Here is a 17,051-nt window from a genome sequence, read left to right as displayed (position 1 = left end):
CTTTCTCTACACAGATTAATTTGTCCAAGAGTGTAGGAACTCTCATTCTGCCCCTGCATGCATATTTTCTGCAGTGCTGGCTTTATTGCATGCTTATTTCTGTGTTCTAGAAATGAATGATATTTTAGGTTCACAGAAGCATAACTAACAGTATTTACTGTCCTGTCCAAGAAAGCACCGAGAATGATTTCAATCACGCCTGCCTAAACGCTCTCCATTTTACTGTCCAACGTCAACAAGCTTATGCAATGGATGGAAAATATCAAAACCAACTATTTTTAGGAAGATTCAAATTTTAAAAAAAAGTTCCCATGAGTAAAGTTGGAGTTAGCTGTTACAGGCAAAAATAGAATGAATTACATATCTTTTCTTGTCCTTTAAATGAATAGCATAGTTTGGGTAAAATTATCGGGCAATTGCATGCCTTTTATGCAGATAATGCTGTTTGATGAAAGCGGTGTTTTGATCTGCTAAGGATAATACAGATCCAGGGTTGGATTCATTGGTGAGAGTAAAGCTGTCTTCTGTGATAACTTCATCTCAGCATGAGGTCAGACGGGGAAAACTGAGATGGGGGATTAAAAAATGACACAGTCGGAGCAGTATTCAGTTCCCTGCTGTGCTCCTGGCTGCATACTATAGCTTATGTTTCTGATCTGTTATGGTATTGTCTGCTTTTTCTCTCCCAGAGCAGAAAGAGATTGCTTGAAACTTTTCTTTTTTTCAGCTAGAGGGATTAGTTCAGTGCAGTTTTTTTAATTAAAGGATTCTTCTTTTTTTAGAGGCAATTTAGGGCTGAATTATGGGGCCAATGGTATCTGAAACATGTTATTAACTACTACAAACTTTGACCTTTAATTCAGTACTACAAAAAGAAAAAAAAACTAGAGGAAAACAGAAAACAATTTTTGTTTTCTTTGCTGTTGCATTCGTGCTGAAGGTTGTTAGAACCAATTGATTGTTTATTATGTTTGTTTTACGGTTTTCTACAACATTCACAGTACAAATCAGACATCATCGTAGCTCTGAAAGCAACATGTTCATGTTGGATGTCAAAGAGTAATACCATTTTGTTTTAAAACATGTTTTCCCTCAGTGATACATTAGTTGCTTGCCTGCTGTAGTGAACAAACAAGTGCCTAGAAAGAAGAATACTTTTTTTGTTAGTGGAATCATATATGAATTTAAATTTTGAATTTTGGCTTTTGACAATGTTGCTAGTATAATAAACATGTTTGCCTCTGGTGAAGTGATAAACAACAATCAATATAAAAATAAATATTTTTCTTTTCTTTTTTTTAACCGGTAAGCAGAAAGTGTGTCTTGTTTTTTTAATCTTCAAATGTCCGATCAGCGTAATGGAATTTTTAAATTTCTGTTAGCATCCTAAAAAAGACTTTGCCATGACTACAAATGAGCAAATCAAAAGAAATCCATGCTTCCCCTAATTCACACTACTTGACTCTTTCAATCTGTTGGTGTCTGTTGGAATCTACAGCTGCCCCCACACCATACAATCTCCCTAGAGGACAACCTCCACCTGGCTGAGAGAAGGCTACTTTCCCTAACAGGAATTTGTTGTCATGCAACCATTTTATTACTACAGCAGGTAAAAAGGCAGAATAGTTAGAAATCTTGAAGCACTGTTGTCCTGTATTAATTTCCTTTCAAGAACACTATTTGTAATTGGTTTGTTCAATTGCCCTCTGCTTACATGTTGGGGACGTGAAGGTGGACTCCAACAATGCAGAAAACATACACATCTAATTGGCTTCTAGTTTGTGTGTAGGTGTATGACTAGAGTTCATTAATCTATGACCTCTCCCAAGTGGGGTCTTTCTGTACAATTTTTGTGTCACTACACTAAATAATATACCTTGGAACCACAAAGATGGATTTTTTTCTTATATAATATATTGTATAAATATAATACAAAATTAAAAACACATAACTGTAATATGGAGTAACAGGACTGTTCATGTGATCTCTAAACTCAATATAACAAAAAAAAAATCCAGGCAATCTTATAAATTGTCCTTTTCCTCCTAAGTGCCATTTTCAACACTTTGGTTGTTTTGGATTTATATACTTTAAGCTCAATGGCTCTGTCAAGCTTAACCCAAAAGTGCTATACATGTGAAATATTTCCACCCTTGCTAAGGAGTTTATCACTACTCTTTAAAATATAAAAGAAAAATTGGATGGTTTACTAAGAGAGAACATTTTACATCACTGTTTGAAGGCTTTTTCACAGAGGTTGTGTTGTCATGCAGTTTGCTACATTTGCCAGTGCCAGCAAAATTAATGGGCAAGAGAAAAGTTACTGTTTTTAACAGAACCTGTTTGTACCAGTGCATTGCATAGTGATACAAAAAAGCCTTGAATACTAAATGTTGAGGTTGTTTGCATGATGCCATTCACATCAATATGATCAAATGCAACACGTCTAAAATAAATATCAGGGCACGTCAATTCAATGCACATTAGCCAATTCATTTTTGTGTGAACTAGTCCTGAGGTTTTCACTGGTTTCCAAGGCTCTGAAGTCCTAACTGCATGCAGGTTTTTGTGTGTTTCCTCTCACAGTCAACAACATGCTTAAAGGATTACAGACCACTGTCTGAATTGGACCAATTACTCTGTCAAGCTAAACTCCAAAAGACCACACAAATGCATATTTCCCCTTACTAAAGAAATGCAATGCTTACTTTTGAATTATGGAAGTACATTTTAAACTAAGTGAATTTTACCTCTGTTTTTGAAGTTTTGCCGTTCTTCTGAAGTTCTTTGAGTGCTGGGACATTTAGGGGTTATTTGTATGAATGCATTGCAGTAACGTACGTTAATGCAACACATGGAAACACACATGACATGCATTGAGGCCTTGAAGTATTATTCAATTTAAATAGCACCCCAATGCAGTTAGGCAAAGCACATGTGTTGCAGCACGTTGCAGGGTGCCAAACTGGGACATAATGCTCATATCCAGGTTAGAGTTTCAGAAAATACTGAAGTCCTTGAATCATAATGACAGGCAGGGACTAATGTTTCAGAAGAAGGCATCAAGAATGGCAGTGCCCATTTTCTTCCAAAATAGTTTACCCTTAAATTCATGTCTTTAGCAGGAGGCTCATAAAACTAGACTTCCATCTGAACTGGACCTAGATTGTTTGTGTGACCCCAGTAAGAGCTTTGGATCCAGCTTCATCTAAATGCAGCAACAAAGTGCTGTTTAATGTGTTGACATCATAAAATTAATTGAAAAAAAGAAAATATTAGCAATAAGACATTTTCACCGCAGCATTGCTGCTCTGTTAGCAAGTTCATTACTTGCTTTTTTTCTCCTGCACACCCAAAGCACACGGAAATGTAGTATCACCCCAAGATTTGTCCAGTCTTTGATTGCAGGGTATTTATTTCTTTATCATGCTGTTTGTGCAGTGCTAAAATTAATGGTTAAGTACCGGCTGCATGAACTGAATAGGTTATGATGGGGGTATGGGACTGGATCTTTGAATAATAAAAAAATTAAAAAAAAAAAGCAAGATTATCTGCTTCGTCAAATCTGTCTTCAAAGTTAAAAATGTACTTTATAGGTAATATGACATCCAAGAAGCATTGCCAGTAAGCGTACTGTTATTCTATGATTTGATTGTGCAAAACAAGAGCAAAAAGCTCACCAGCTGCAGCTGGCATATGTATTTGTGGTTTTCTGTTTTATTCAGTGAATAAATATAAGATTCTTGTGATTCTGTTTCAGCTGTTTGGTTCCTAGTTATTCCTATGTAGAGTAAAACCAAACTATTGACAGTTTATGAAGTTATGCTCGTACCCAAGAATACTAGCAATGACAATAATGATTTTGACAATCTGGTAAAGAGGGTATAGTAGCATATTGATGGGAGGATAGTGGACACTCCAAAGAGTGTTTGTAATCATAAAATGAAGGTTAAGAACTCCAATTTTAAGTAGTAATAATACTAATCATAACAACAATAATGCTGAAATTCTGATTTTTATTTTTATGTAATCTGGCTGGACATTGCACATATACACCTACTACCTGACAACAAATATATTCCATAAATTAATTTAAAAAATCAAATAATTTGAAATAAAGTCCACACTTCTATATTCTTGAATTGGCTGGATTTTTTAACACATTGGTCTGGAAGGAAGTGACTATTATAGCTCAACCCGATCATGTTTACACGCGTGATATTATTGGTTTATTATACCAGGATGTAGAAAATATATATGGGAAATCTCTGTTTAAAATAATCCTGGTCAGTGGATAGAATTTTCCTATTTTCTAATTTTGTTCTGTGTAAAGTTGCAACACACACAAATCACCAGCATGTTTCTATGTCAGATCAATTAGAAACACTTTCCCTGAACAGACGGTTACACATATTTTTTTCATCTTCTAGAATTTTTTTCTGTGACCCTATTTTAAAGAGATCAGCAATGCAGAAACTCTAAAGTATTCCTATCTCTGCTGGAGTGCAAATCAAAGCTATTCCATGGATGTGTTAACATCCAGCAGGACTTACCTGCTTCATTTTATGGTCTTTTATCTGAAATGCTATTTCTTCAACATGCCCACTGGTCTTGCAAAAATAAATATGTGTAAAGTCAACGCAGAACTTGTTTCACCTCCAAATACTGCAGTTAAAGGGTCAGTCCACTCAAGTTTCAGTTTTTGGTAATTTTGGAGATCTAAATAATCAAATGGCTTGTCAATCTACATGATGGGTTTTTAAAACCCAACTCCAGGCAAATAAAACATTATCCCTTGCAGTGTAACTGTGTCTGCATTGCAAGAGTTAATTGCTCATTTTTGTCTAGGGGAACAATAAAAGGAGATATACTTACCCGATACTCTGCTCCTCCTCACAGTTAGACCAGTCCCCACAGCTTCTAAACTCCCACACTCTAGAGGTCTAAAGTCCTGATGTCATCAAGACCAGAGCAGGGACCATAGCCTTGGTCTAGATGTGAGGATATTGAGGGACAGTTCACCGCCAGATCATGGGGGAGTGCCACCTGCCAAGGGAGTGGAGGATCAGGTAAGTAAAATTGTTTCTCCTCTACCCTAGACAAAATTAGCTTTTAACCACTGCAGTGTAGACACGGTACCATTGTAAGGGATTCGTTTTATCTGCCCAGAGTTAGGATTTATATACCTGTCAAAAGGATAAGTATTTATATTCATCTAGACCTAAGGTTTAAACTTACACAGCTCTGTCCCACAACATAATCTTGCCTGGTAGGGGAGAAAACCCTATTTTTCGCTTCTGCAGTTTCTCTTTCAATTATAGGTTTCCCCCCTACCTCCACACCCACCTTGTGACAGAACATTGAAAAGAGAAGCAACGCACTGAGGAGTCCATCTATCTGGCACTCTGCTCTCCACTCCTATCAGCATTTTCCTTGCATTTCAACACACCTTATAGGCTTCTTATGCTACTTCTCCCTCCGCTTTTCTGAGCTCTACTGTAAAGGGTATTGTAGGAACTTATTTTAGGCCCTTACACTGCTGCACTAATTTTCATTCTTTATATCTGTCTGGAGTTCAGATTTAACTTATGGAAGGGAGTGCTCACAAAGTTACCAGGGCATATAGGAAGCCAGTAGCTTAATGAGCCCATCTGTTTCTACTTTTAACCAAGAAACAAACTTTCCAGAGCACTGATGTTTTAGATTTTCCTACTAATTGCATTGCTGCTTACACATTTCATATTTGATGAATTATTTTATAATTGATGATTTTTTTTAACTTCTTGAAAGACACACTTATGTCTGTTTTTCTATGAATAATGTTGAGCAGAGATCAGACAGAGAACAGATTAAACTGTTGCCATATTGAAAATGACAACAATAATTTTCAGAAGGTCATCAGAAATATAATTTCTAACTTAGTAATAATTAGAGGTGTAAGAAACATCAAATATCTGTCCTTAGTTAGTAATCTGAGGCTTATGAAGACTTTGTAAATCTGTATTTAATTATGTCTCTACAAACTGAAAGACATGGCTAGGGGTGAGTAAAATGGCTAAAAAAAAGTCCCTTAGAAGAATGGCCAATAGAGCATGAATAAATTCTGACTCATGCAAATTGATGTGTTTATCTTTGAATAAATATATGCAAATATATTGCACACATATAAAAGGTATATTTAAAAACCCTCAACTCTAGATATGAATGTGAAATTGGAAATGTGGTGACCTCTGTCTTATAACACCACTCTCTAATATTGAATGTCTTTCACCCCTGTTTTAAAATGTCATAAGCCCATCATTTTTCATTATTATGTGTTTTATAATGCCACTAGGACTGCCATTTTGTCAGTTTTGGTCTGTGTTAAAGGCTTATAGAATAAGGAGTGAGCTCTGTCAGGAAATGGACTGATGTTTTAATGATTAATACATATATTTCAAATAAAATGATGTATTTGTTCTTGTCTGCTTGATTTTCATCCAGTTATTTTATTAAGCTTGTTCAAGACTAATTACTGCCCAACTTCAAAATCTCAGGCCCTTTCTACAAAGCTGGGACAATAAAATGTGTTTCTTGCTCTGATTCCAGTTTGGAATATAACTGTCAATGAAATTGCTGGAAAATAAAAAAAAATGCCCTTGATCATTGTATTCATTCCACTTAACTTCCATCTAACATGATTACTAAGACTTTTCTTGATATTGTTTGTGTGTATGGGAGACTATATGGTTCAATAATTTGAATTCATAAAGATATATCAATATATGGGGCATTTACCAAAACCTGAAATTCATTATCTGGGCTTGATTTACTTGAGTTACTAAAGTAGGCTTTGAGTGAATGTTTACTGAGCTTGTTAAAAAGGTTAGGTTGTGTACACTTTAAATACTCAATAATGTGTAGGAGATATTTAGAAATATGGATGATTGGTTAGTTGATTGAAGTTAATACAGGTTCACTTTGCATGCTATTACCTCAGTGAACATTCAATTTGCTAAGTGAACAGTTTCTTCTCCTTTAGTAAATCAACCCCTCTATTGGCTTCCTTACCTTCACTCTAGCACAGATGTACAAGCTCTTCTTCAGTACTTAAAATGCTTACTCTGATCTCACTGTGCACTGTGAGCTTCTCATACTGTGTATTAGAAAGTGCAGAAAGTCAGACAGATCCTGCCTCAGTGGATTTCAGTTATTTCAATCATGGGGGTTCAGCATAAAATGTGAGCAGGGGCGGACTGACCATTCGGGTATTCGGGCACTGCCCAAGAGCCCGGGGTCAGTAGGGGGCCCCATGAGCTGTCCCTGATACTGTTCATAGTCTTTTTTGTGTGTGGTTTGAGTGTGGGCGAGGACACAGGGGCCCCATGAACCCCTATTGCCCGGGGGCCCCATTAGGTGTCAGTCCACCCCTGCATGTGAGCATTACCTAGGTGTGTCTGCATGCAAATACAGCCTGCCTTGGAATATCCAGTTCTCCAGCCTGACATCAACCCACCAAGGCATTTTATATTTGCATAACTCCTTGCAAGAGCGAATCTACTGCTAGTATAAGGGCTGAAGGTTATTGAGAGTAGTACTGAGGCAGGGTTCTTTGATGTTCACAAGACACCTTGTATAACAACCTGCTGCTTTCCCCTCAAAAGTCATGATCTACCTGTATCACATAGATAAATACAAAGACCTAGTGATGATGTTGCTGGGATTATAGTAAAAGGAAATAAAGGTTTTAGTTAACAAAAAGAATTAGCATGTTTATGGGAATTGGGGGGTGGAACAACCAGGGGGGCAAAATATAAGCAGATTAAGCTTCAGATTTAATGTTGAAACCTGTTGTTAAACATTGTATAGATGTGATTACTGGCGGTTTATCTAATGGTTTAATAATTTATATATGTTGCCTGCGTACATTTATTTGAATATTCTGTGCATGTTTCTTGGCTTCTGAGAACTGATGAAGAGCCTAGTTTGGTTAGATGTAAATAAATTAATATGATCCTTGGTAAAATGGCATTTATAGTGCTATACAATCTGAAGGGTAACAAGAAAACTATCATGTCTCTGATGCTGAACCAAGCATCTCTATCACAGTTAATGCCATTATAATCCTATATTTATGTGATATGAATGGTTTTCAATAGAAAAATCTTCATAAACACACACTATGATACAAAAGGAAAATACAAGCCAATTAAAGCACCCATTGGAAGAAACTAAACCATTAAAAATATACTAAATACTAAAGAAAGAGATCAAACGAGATGAGAAAAAGATCAAAATGTATCAAAGTGTAACAGTTATCTATACTGCAGGAAATGTGAAATTATCCAAGCTAGATTTAACCCTAGAAGGTTGTATCAGTACACGTTTTGCACTTTTGACCTTATAATTTTTTTTTAATAATATCCAAAAATGAGAGAAATCATTTTAATTACCAAGAGATCATGTGTAACTCCACCTGCCTCCATTCTTTTTCATGTGCACAGCTGCAGTCTTCTGATATTTAACAGCAGAATTAGGAGGGCAAGCATTCTGCTTGACCTCAATTGAGGTAGCTTGTGACTTGTGAATTGTTTAATTGGGAGGAATCATAGCTGTCTCTTTGTAATTCCCAGGACAGTGAATTGACTGGATGCATTATCGGTCAGTTTCTTGAATTACAGTCATACTTGTAAGTGAACTGGTAAACATCTAAAGCACTGGAACTGTTTGGAAACTTAGCAAGCTGTGCAAATTGTCAAGATTGTTTAACTTAACTGCACTAAGATCATCATTGGCGCATTAGGTTTTGTAATAACGATAACATTTTTTTTTACTACATAGATTACTGTTAGGTGTAAGTTTTACATTCCTTCATTGAACCTTTTTTAAAGGTCTTCCTTAATTAGTTAAGTAGTTTTTTGTTTCTTTTTTTCAGCCTGACCAAAGTTCTTAATAACGCACAAGTTTTGGAAGCATGCGCAAAAGCTTTACACTTTACAGCATTATCCTTATGTTTGGGAAATGTAGAGCTTTCTAGTGAAGACATCAGGTTGTCCTTTTTTCTTGTATAGCATGGACGTTGAGAAAATCCACCTGATGAGGCTGATTTACTAAAGGAATGAAGAATCTTTACGCACTTCATTCACTGTAGTAATCAAATCATGTTAAATTAGATTAGATTTTGGTAAATCAGCCTTCAAGTCACTATAAAATGGAAAACAGCATTATGTGTATTAATATGTCATGAATGACCCCATGTCAGAGACAAAGCAAGATTTCCAAGTTTCAAATTATACATGAGTAATGAAATCTTTCAACAAACGTGTTCACCAAAATGAAAGAATCGAAAAAAAAACAACCAAAACCATTTGAAATGTTGTCTCAAAGGATAATGTTTGCAATATTTGCGGCTTTTTTTCTATGTAATCTGTACAAAAGGCTTTTAATAGTGAAGGACATTTATATCTTAGCTTATCTTGACATGGCAAAAGGTTTCCAAATTGTGATTTGTCATTATATTAATTAAATACTGTAAAAGACAAGGGTTTTTTTGGTTTTGTTTTGTTGTTGATTGATCTGCCACTCTGAAAAGTTATGTACTAATATGATTTTTATTTTATATCTTCTAACATTAGAAAAATAACAAATATTTATTTGTGCTGATGGTTCGTGTTTTATTATTCCACCTCTGATTGAATTTTTCTAACTGTAAAATCTAGCACAAATTCATATATGCAGTGCAGCTTCTTTAATTAGAAACAGTATAATAGTATGCTGCAGCTCATCATCATTTTCAAGAATCAGGAAATACATTTTAAAGTTATGTCTTCTGACTTGCTTCATCTTCTTTAAGCAAATAACAAAGTGATTTTAGTGGGTCCTCTCAGTCTTTGTTTTTAAAGTTCACTAACCAATTTTATGGCATGATTAAGTGAATCTCACTTAATTTCAACAGAAGAAAATACAAATATATCATAACAAAAGAAAACTATCATGACTCAATGTTTAAAAGTAGTCTGAAAGAATGAAACTTTTTCACATAGATTACTAACACTTTATTGTGTTATAATTTGGCTACTATGTTTTAGAAATGAGTAGTTTTTTGTGTAGGGTGGAGGCACCAAAAATCTGAGTATATCTTGATATTTATAAAGACAGTCACCACATATTTGCGTTTGTTGTTCTATATCATAGCCTAATCAACACAATATATTAAAATAATATTCACAATATTATTATTTACAATTTTATTATTACTATTGCGCCCTCCACACACACACACTTTTTATTAACTCTCATGTAAACTTTGACAGTTGGAGTAACAATAGGTTAATTTAAATAAATACATGAATACATCAGTAAATATGTTTCATAGGTTACAGAAAAAAAATAATAATAATAAAAATATATATATATATATATATATATATATATATATATATATATAGGCCAAGTACAGTTTTGGTACTTTAATAATCTGGCTTTCACTTTTGCTATATCAGAGGTAACATCTGTTCTAAGACTTTATGTCATAACAGTCACATGTTTACTAGTGTTCCCTGTAAATGCTACATAGAAAACATTTGCCATACATCTAATCTTCCTTGGTGCATACATTTGTTGAAGAATAGTAAATTTTCTATGTTTTTATAGTTTATTATACTATGCCATCCTTTTATACTGTAGATTTTAACAAATGGACAGGGAGCTGTCCTCTATTGTATACTTTTATTTTATTCCTTGCTGCATATGGTGGATATATACCGGCTGCATTTGGAGGTGAAGATGATGGTAATAAACCATCAAATTAATAATAATTACTGTTTGCCATTATGACAGTAGAGGAATGACTTACTAAAGTGCATAAGCTTCAATTTAGCGCTACAAACCCCGTGCTTACAGTACCCGACATAGGCTCTCATTTAGTGAAGTGTGTACTTTGGCCAAGCCAATATGCACAAAAAAAGTGGCTTGTTTACAGAACCTAGTCCTTACTCAAATCAGGGAGAATCATGTATTTTTCCACTGTAAGCTTTAGCAGCCCCTTTCCATTATAAATTAGCATTTTGCACTTTTTAGAAGCTTTTGGAGCCATATCTATATGCATCTGCTTACCTTAATCAATACTAGGAAGTAGAGTTGCACAAATATAATAATTAAACTACGTATTTCATACTCACACAGGTAAATACAGTCAATTCTTATGTGGTTAAATCACATGGCCATTTATCCTTTTGAAAAGAGCAAGTGTGTCAGACATCTGAAAGCTAGTTTAACAAGATATGTATTCAATTCACTGACCCTTAAACCAGGCATTTCTTCAGCCAATTAAGACTGCCCTGCTCTTCAAGCTGGCTTGTACTCCTATCTATGTTACTTTAATAATATGCTTTTTATAGTTAGGTATTCAGAATGCACATATCTGTGTGAATATTTTACACCGGTAGCCAATGTTTTATGCGTCTGTATAGTTTGTCAGTTTTCACTAGAAGTTTAGAGAAATATTGGGAAGGGTTGATTACCATCAGTAAATATTCTGTTTGATCTTTCTTTTTTTTCCCTCACAGTGATAGAATGGCTTCATGTTGATCCCTGATACGTTTTCAACTTCCTTCGGTGCTCTGAAAACTTTTTAAAGACATACAAACAGGTAAGTTTTTCAAAACTTTCATTTTAAAATGACTTTATTTACAGACATATTGTGATTAACTTTATTGTGAGTAAGTTTGGCATCTCATTTACATCATGTCCTCCATCAACCTGTTACAGCAGATATAATAAAAATTGCTTTCTTTAAGTAATCTACTAATTTAAACCACCAGCTCAAGTGTAGAAGAATTCATAGGGGCTGATTTAAGGAAAAAAAGGTAACATTATATTCACTTTGATTACCCAATCGAGCTAGGGAAAATGAAAAAAAAAATGGATGTTTGTTTGCCCATGATCGAATGGTTTAAGTTAACTCACAATTTTTTGTATTCGTTAAACAAGCATTTACTTTGCAAAGTGAAAGTTCTCTACTCCATTAGTAAATCAGTATTATAGTTCCAAAGTTAATAAGACTAAAAAGACTTTTGTCTAATACATTAAACTTCTTACAACTTTAGCAGTTTTCCATAGGAAGGCAAAACAATTTTACCTATAATTAATTTGTCAAATGTAGCAGAATAATTTTAATGGTATTCTGCTTTAAATTGTGCAACAAGAATTAAGAGTGATTTGCTGAGGAGAATACAATTTTCACTGTTAATGAAGTGAACTGCTCCTTTTGAAATGCTGGATAAGTATATTTGCTAGTGTGCACTTAGAATGACCCTGCCTGCCACTGCATAGCAGGTACCAATGATGTAACTTCTCTTACCTCTCCTCCTTCCCCTTATCAGGATCCAGTTCTAGAACCCTAAAACTGTCTATAGAAATTTCGATATGCTCAGAAAGGTGAAACTTTTATAATATTGAGCAAGCACCCCAGAAACTCATATAATAGTTTGTTTATTTTATTACAGGTATTTATTTAGCGCCAACATGTATTGCTTTACATGTATTGTGTACTTTCACATTAGTCCCTGCCCTCAAGGAGCTTACCATCTAAGGCCCCTAACTCACATTCATACATACACAAACTATAGCCAATTTAAACTGGAGCCAATTAAACTACCTGCATATCTGTAGAGTGTGGTGGGAAACCGGAGTACTTGGAGGAAACCTAGGAAGGCACAGGGAGAACATGCAAACTCCAGGCAGGTAGCGCTGTGGTTGGAATTCAAACCAACAACACTAACACTGCCAGGTGAAAGTGATAAGCACTTAGCCACTGTGCTGCCTTTTTTTTTGCTTTAACTTTTCTAATTAAACAGAACCTTTAATGCTCACCAAGAATCAAATGGAAAATTTAACTTTATTTTTAAAAGCCTTTCATATATTAGGAAATCAACTGAATTGCAACAGATTCTTCACTAATGTTTCTACAGCCATGGAGATGTGTGTCCTATGAAAGTGTGTGTGTGTATATATATATATATATATATATATATATATATATATATATATATGCATATGCCAATTAGACATCCATAGTGCTACTATTTAATCTCAGACATGAACTTCTTTACACTAACAAATACTCTATATTTTCCCCCCATCCTGTCTTTAAGGAGATCTGCCTTGGTCTGATGTTCTTTTGAAGCAACCCGTTTTTCTAATACCATAGATAAAATAAGGTTTATGTGCTATTAGTAATCATAAGCGTAGATGACAATTTGCTGCTATATACCACAATGACTTTTAGACCTGAACTTTCAATAATTTAAAAATAAGAAAGAAACAGAAAATACTTTATACTAACAAGTTTATTTGTGTAATATTTTTTTTCTTGTAATATTACATTACTTTAGTTTATGTCTGAAGCCATGAACTCATGTTCATTTTTTGTGTATGTGAAAAAAAACCTTCAGCACCTGGACAATCATCTTGACCATTTTAACAAAATGTAGGCTATGACTGGTTACATTTTGTAAATTATGAGTCAAAATACAAAAACAAAAAACAACTGCAATTGTTAGAAGACAATCAGACCATCAGGAGAATGTTGCCTCATTTGTCACACAAATTAACATAAATACTCTGTGGCTTTTTTCCAAGCCTTCCAGTTTCTTATGCAATGCACTATCAGCTAGTGTTTGAACCTGTATATATCAAGTTGTGTCTCAGACTTTATATGTATTTGTCTACCAACATGCAATAAGTTTGAGATATTAAAAAAGCATATTTTTCACTTCAACTAGAGAACCTGTGTTATCTTTGATGACCCAGTCATGTGCATATTAATTTTAAAAAATAGGAATTTCTCTTGCACAGGATTAAATGAAGTGAATACAGTTTCACTGCTCTAAGTGAAAAGGGCACCAGCTCCAAAGTAAATCATCTCAGACATTAAACAGCTGATAAAAATTGGACTGTAAAATTAGATAATTTGGCACAAGTTTAATAATGTTTGTAACATTTCTCAAGTATATGTTTACAGATAAAAAGGACGCATGATAATATACAATATAATAGATATTATTTCTATTATTTTTTTAATATTATTAGTCATTCTGCATTTCATTGTAAAATACATAAAAGAATAACATCATGTGCTCTCTGTGCACAAAATGCATGGCAAAACAGAGGGTGCTATTAATAATTTACAGTCAGTAAGAAGAACATTCAATATCTTTTTATGCTGTGATCAGATTTGTGACAGCTCTCAGCACACTCTAAATTGTGTTATCCAACATCTCCTAATTTATACTGTTGCTTTGGCAAATCACACTCCTTTACAAAGTGTAGTGTGTATCACCTTATGCATGGACTGACAGGAGCTTAGTAGTAGGGGTAAAAGTTCAAAGAATAGTAGCTTGTCAGATTACTCAGACATATTGTTTTTACAGTAGTCACTCTGCCATGCCAGTTTCATCCATGAATTTTAAGTACAGCCAAATAAACATAACTGCAAATAGAATATAACCAACTTTAAATAATATTGATACTGTTGTCTGAACAAAATACTATACCAAAGGTGCTAGTGGTTTGAATAATAATGTTGTGCTTTATTGATGCAGTTGTATCTTATCTGTGCATGATTATATAGGTATATTTTCAACATTTTTATGAAATGTCCGGAACTATGATGCTGTACATCCCTTTCTCAGCTGTTATCTAATGCCTTGTATTGGCTTGTTTGCAGAAGAAACATGTTTTATTCCTATAAGCTGTGTAGTATGTAAGCTATAGTAAACTATATTAGATGTGATAAGGTTTTGCATTGTGGCTGTAATCCATCAGTAGATAGCATGCCTGAACATCTCTGCCTGAGAAGTAATGTCCCCCAGCTGTGATACCTTAAGAGTTTTTTTTTCCTTGAAACTTTTTTGATCTTGTCTTTTTTTAGGGTTCTGCTTAGAATAACTTAAATGGCTATATGTAAAGTATATGCTGTAGATAAAATGAGTTAATTACATATGGTGCTTGACAGGGCTTAAGATAAGGTTCACCAGATGGAGTTTTGTCTTGTATCACCCCTGTGTATGAATGTACTATGAATATTTACGTTCACAGCACAACACAAGCTAATACAATCATGTGAGCCAACCACAGGAAATGCATTTTCAGCAGGGAGCTCCCAGTACATTTATTGCTTTTGTCTGTCATGCAAAAATTTGTGTTCATTTGTAAATCTAAAACCTGGTTCTTCAAATAAATCATTGCAGTTTGCGATAACACCCTGTGAATTCTCAAATTAGATCACTACAGGGTTATGTATCGCAGCAGAAGTCGAGCAGTTCTACTATTTATTGAAGAAACACACCCTTGGATTTCAGTGAATCTTGGTACTTTAATAGACCTTTTTTCCTTTTATGCATAGCCAACTCAGTACTGTAATATTTTTCTGCAAAATTATGCTAATGCCACATAAAAAGATGCTTGTACATTAGCCTGTTCTTTTAGTTATTGCTATGCTTTATTCAGTCTAAAGTATAGTAACCATACGATTAGCTGTTCTTAAAAACATGTTTGTAGCATTAAGAGAAAAAATGTAGTAAAATGTGCCAGTTTTTGTATTTGTATATCCAAAATTCTTGTATTGCAGAAAAAGCCCATTTCCATAAATGATTACCATAGGCTTACCTTTCTGTAATGACTGGCTGTATTCTGTTGACTTCCTCTCCTAGAACTGATGTACAGGTATCTGATAGATTTTCTTTTATCATCTTGTCAAGTTCATAGGTGATATGAAGAAGGTTCCTAGGTCACTTTATGTGTTCTTGGAATGAGACCGTGGAATTGTGTAAAGTTTGCTGCAACTTTTTACAGATCCTAAACCCTGCTGACAATGGGGCAGGCATCATCGGACATCATTATAACTCTTTGGTTGCCAAGTTGCATTTAATGCTTTTGCAAGAAATGAGGGGTTCCTTTGTTGTATGTGGTCAATGGCAGCTGTAAGTCTTTGTTAAATGGACAGCTAAATAAGAGAATGGGATATATAGAGAGTCATATATTACATGTTCTTGCAGTTGCTTTATGTCTGTTTTAATTACAATTTGTTTTTGCTCATTTTATTTAATCAATATATTTAAAATATAAGTACTGGTTGTAGATGTTTTTTTTTTTTTTAAATATTTAGCTTTTTTACCCTCTGAGCACAGCTCAAAGCAACTGCAAACTGGTTAAATATGACTGGCGTTCAGTTTCACTACTTACACTCATTTAGAGAAAAGAAAAATGTAACAGTTGATAATAAAGAAGTAACACATAACAAAAGGTATGAAGACCATTTTCCATACTTGACTGAAGTGGTGCATTTTCTTCTAATTTTACCATTACATAGGAAAACTGCTATTAGGTATATGGGGCAGTTCAAAATACAATGCCTTCAATGTGCTGTCATACATATGGACTAAAAAGAAAAAAAAATCAGGATCTATAAAAAAAAAAAAAAGAAAATCCCCTAACATCTCAAATAAGTTGAAAAAAATATACAATATAATAACTCAGGCCTCTACATTGGATTGGTGAGTCATTTGTTAAAGTTAACTTTCATTACTATTATTATGTTTTGATCAAGTGTTACACTTTCTTCCAAGTTTTTATTTCTGTCTGTAAATCCATTGTGGAGATATTCACTAGCATTTCCACACAGTTAGTCAGGTTGAAACAAATCCATCCAGTTTGACCAATAGAAAACAAAACAAAAAAACTTATAGGAAACCTCCCGATAAGCAATCATATACTGAGATGATCCAGAGGAACGCAATACAAAAACCTCCCTTCCAACGAGTGGGAATTAAATCCTTCCTCACCCCCTAGGTGGCAATTAGATATTCCATGGATCAACCACCCTGGTTTTATTACCTACATTATAATTGTTAGAATCCAGTTATATTTTGTGCATTTAGAAATGCATCCGTCTCTCTTTTTTAAAACATTCTACCGAGCTTTAGAGCCTGACTAGTACAGGAAAGCATGGCCATCAATATTAACACTGTTATTAATTTTGCCTCTGTGTCCTTATTATCCCCTATAACAGA

This window comes from Staurois parvus, unplaced genomic scaffold (assembly GCF_062004578.1).
Source record: "Staurois parvus isolate SC_StPar_1 unplaced genomic scaffold, SC_StPar_1.0 ptg000080l, whole genome shotgun sequence".
NCBI classification, from domain to species: domain Eukaryota; kingdom Metazoa; phylum Chordata; class Amphibia; order Anura; family Ranidae; genus Staurois; species Staurois parvus.
This window is presented reverse-complemented; position numbering follows the sequence as displayed.